This window comes from Papaver somniferum, chromosome 11 (assembly GCF_003573695.1).
Source record: "Papaver somniferum cultivar HN1 chromosome 11, ASM357369v1, whole genome shotgun sequence".
Classification (NCBI taxonomy): domain Eukaryota; kingdom Viridiplantae; phylum Streptophyta; class Magnoliopsida; order Ranunculales; family Papaveraceae; genus Papaver; species Papaver somniferum.
Window position 1 is genome coordinate 78,048,560 of NC_039368.1, and position 4,543 is coordinate 78,053,102.

Below are 4,543 nucleotides of genomic sequence, written 5' to 3' on the forward strand. Positions count from 1 at the left end.
TGAATGTTCCACTAAAGGTTAAAAATACCACCTAGTGACAACTAGAATGTGCAACAGAAAAGACACAATACGTCTAGAAATAAAACATCAATAACATGGTTGAACTACTAATGTTACCAAAATACGACTAACATGTCTTAGCAAACTACGGGTAATAAAAATTCGAACATCACTATAAAGCACGGAAGGCATCTCAGCTATAAAAGAATGTTCACGCTGAGGACCAAATTAAACCAACAGAAGTTCTCACAAAGGGAAAAGCACTCATCAAATCAAGGATAAGGAAGACGAGGGAAAGTAACTGCTCCTTCGGCCCGACGTTCAGCTTCAGTCAAGGCATCGTTAATATAATCAATAGCAGAACGTTCATACTGCGACTTCATCTGGGTGGACTGGACTTCCAAGACAGAGGCTGCGTTATGCTGGAGCTCCATCACCGGAGCACTAAGTTGATCATTGAACTGTTGGAGCGCCTCAGCTTTATACTTCGCAGCAGCGTCAAACTGACGAGAAACCTCCAAGAAAGATAATTGGCCCTGAAGTTGGCCGATCTTGGCTTTCATACCCACAAGATGCTCCTCAAGACTTGCATGAAAAAAAGACATGAGTAACAAATGGATATGCAAGATAAATACGAGGGAGGATACTAGAAAAGAAAATTCCTAAGCTACCTCCGACATGACTAAGGGATTCTCCTAGGCTATGCTGGGCCTCTGCAAGGTCCACTTCAGCAGAATCAAGATCTTCAACAAGGGTATCCCATTCAGTTCAGAGATCATCGACATAAATCCGGAGAGAAGCATTCTCATACGACAATGCTTGGTAAATATTTTCCAACTACTACAATCTTTTTACCGCAAACATGGAAGGAGAAGCAGATATAGCATCGCTAAGTTTATTCTTAAGAGAACAGACTTCCACAGTTAATACATTACGTTCAGCGGTAACTTTATCTAAGGAGGCACAAGCATCCTCAAAAGCGGAATGATGTTTTTTGCGGATAATCTACTAGGCTGAAAGACGTTTTTCCAATAAAACCATATCATTTTTCAACTTGGAAACAAGATCCTCTTTCCACTTAAGATAATCTTCACATTCTTGACGTAGTGAAGCCATCTTCTTCACAAGGTCTGAATTATGGGAAGACTCAAGAGAGATTTGCGCTTCGTTATGGACGGTTACATTAAATTAATCGATCAGATTTCTTCTGATAATACCAAACATCGGATCTTAGCTTGGATACTTGCTATCAGAGGTATCTAAGTTCACTGGAGCTACCAACTGGCAGGCGTAGGTTCACTCAGGACTATGCTACCAAAAAAAATAAGGAAGACAAAGTTATAGGGATAAAGAAAGCGAAACTATGACTTTGGAAGATTCAGCAGCAAGGGCAGAGTCAGCAGCTTTACGACCCTCCTCGGCAACAAGAAAGCTTCGAGGGACCGTTTAGTTTTCACCAACTCACTCTCTAGCAAAGACATCTTAGCAGCCGAACGCGCTCCAGCAGGCATTCAAGTGAGTACACTTGGCCCGATAAAAGTTGAAGAGAGTACAACCGATATCTACTTGTTTACAAAGCTGTGACCAAAGGAGCACGCAACGACGAAGGTTAAAAATAAAGCAGAAACAAGCAGGGAAAAATTCCACTCACCCAGGAAACAGACAGTCGAGGAAGAAAACCGGAATAAGTATCCATGAAGGCGTCCATCTCTTGGATACTGCCTTTGCGGGACTCACCGAAGACTTGACTGGAACGAAGGCAGTGTGGATCAAAGAATAGATCCTTAGACACTTGATGTTGGGCAGACAAATCATCCATCCTTGTAGTAACATCCAAGAATCCAGACATACGATGATGATCAACCTCCGCAGAAAAGAGACCCTTCGATTCACGAAGGGTGGCTTCGAGAATGGCATCATCAGAGATACCAAGGCTCAAATTCATCACCAAAGCCTCACCAATTGCTGGAGAGCAAGCATGGGGCACAATAGACGATCCGTCGCCACGACGCGAAGAAGGCATAGTAGAAGAGCTAGGCACCGAAAGAGTAGCTTGGCTAGAAGATCCACAAAGGTCTATGTTACCAGCAGAAGGAAGGTTGCCCAACACGGTCCAATCAGGTGATGAAGGCGAAGGTCCAACAGGTTTGATCAACGGAGCAGTAGAAACAGACTGAGAACTCCCCAAAGAGATATGAATAGCGTTGAAGGAGAAGCTGCCAAGAGAAACCACAACCTTTTTTTCTCGACTGAGAATCCGAACTAGCATCCTTCACCACCGGAGTCACGTCCCTCGAAAACGAACGAATGCAAAGAAGTGGCAGGGAAACTGGAAGAATCTTGGAGGTAACAACCGCAGTACCAGTGGTTGACAAAGCGATAGGTTGATAGTTGACAGGGGAAACCAACAAAGGAACCTGCGACAACGGAGGAAGCGATGCAACCTGGGTACATGCCTGACTCGCCAATACAGAACCACCAGCACCATGAAGGTTACCACCTTTCCCAGAATTATCACGAGGAGGGCTGAGATTATTCTTGGAAAAATCCTCTTCCATATCATCCAAGTGCGGACTAAAAGCAGTATCCTCAATATCTTCCATACCTTCATCCTGGGGCTCTTCCTCACCAACCTTAGTATCCTCATCAGACTCCTCGACATCAATAACATCTTCCGATTTACCCTTATTCCCGGCAGACTGAAGAAGAACACATGCGAAAGTTAAGGATCAGGGGAAAGCAACCAAGGAGATTACGAACACCAAGAATGGGAATAGTCCTTACCTCTGCAGGTGTTCTGACATCTTCAGACGAAGCCCTCATCTTTCTTGTCCTTGCAGCTACAAAGTTTTTAGCAGATCCCGGAGCAGTCCCAACAGAAGAAGCAGGGAAAGGCTTCAAAAAGAAAGTGCTTAACAAAATACATGAAACAAAGAAAACCGAAGCAAAGATGCTAGGATTATGCGAAGCATACCTTGTACGACGCAGGGTTGAAAACCCAAGGATGATATCCATAATATTTAGCAGGCAAAGAAGCAGATGTACAAGGAACATTAGGGTCTGCAGAAGTAAATCCATAAGCCCAAGGACCAGTAACACGAAGAGGTGTATGCTCCCAACGGTCATCATGATCCAGCCGAATACGATCAGCCTTCGGAAGAGGAAGCCTAGCAGAATAAGGGATGACAGTCAACCCAATCGTGTCTATCTCCTCCAACAAACGAAGGGTATTACCTTCTATGATTTTCTTAGTAGTAACATGAATACGACGAGGACCAACACTCCAAGGAAGAAGACTACTTCTCTAAATAGCATCAGCATAGGTGGCGTTGAAGTTGGCAGGAATATAATCCTCTTGCTTAGATATTCCCTTAGCAAAATGGTCATAAGACCCCAGCGTAGTCTTACCTTTGCTGCGATACCAAGACTCACGAAGGTTACGCCAAAAATTTCCATTGTGTTTCTCTATACCACGAACCTAGGTTTTGTTCACGGGATCATCCCTGATGGATAAAACATTGTAGTAGAAAGGGTCATTTCTACTATACAGAGGTAGAAGCAAACCGGCAGCCAACTGACCTATGCTGATCAGCAAGTTATTTTCATCATAAGGAAAGCTTCGAATCAACGACTCCGTAAGAACGTCAGGGCCATCGACAAAGGAGATCTTAAATTTGCGAAGACGAAAAAACTTGGTAATATCAGCCAAAGCCAAATGACGATAGTTATCTTTATCACGAAGCTGCAACCTTTGAAGCTCATAATGGGGCGGAGGAGGAGGAAGAACCTCAGCAACAACAACAGATTGAGCACCGGTCTCAGGAGTCGAAGTCATCTCAGGTTCCTCAGCCACATCAGTATCCCCAGGAGGAGGAGAAGGCGTAGCATCAGGATGATCCATGCACGAAGGAGGCTTAGTGGAAGGTCGAGGCTTCGTCTCTTTGCGCATAGGCCTCTTCGGTGTCTTCATGATTCCTAACACTAGCATGAAGAAAACAGTCACCAACAATGGCGGACTGAAAATTGCAGAAGTACCAGAAACATGACAAGGGAAAAATCCAACGCATGATGAGGCATGGGTATCATCAATTCAACCAAAAGAAACAATCAAATCCATCCGCAAGGCGCATTGAAGTACAAACTCATAACATCAACAAGATAATGAAACCACATCAATCATGGAGAAAGATCGAAAAAGAGAGGAATTCAAACAACACCCAACTATACAAACATTGGAAGAAGCAAACTAAATATGGTAACTAACGCATGCAAGAATAGATAAGCATCAACAAGTAATTTGAAGCAAAAAGGGACGCAAAATCGAAGGATCAAAACATCAACAGTAAAGCGGATAGCTACTAACCAAAGAATGGTGATTGGTACTGAAAAGCAGGTCACCAAAAGAATCGATAAGATAACAACAGTTGGGGGAAAGACAAGAAACTTCTGAAAGAAAGGGAGGAGAGCGACAATTCCAAAAGAGAAGAATGAAAGTTAATGAGAATATCTGCAACTATTATCTGCTTAGATAGGCGGCTGGAAG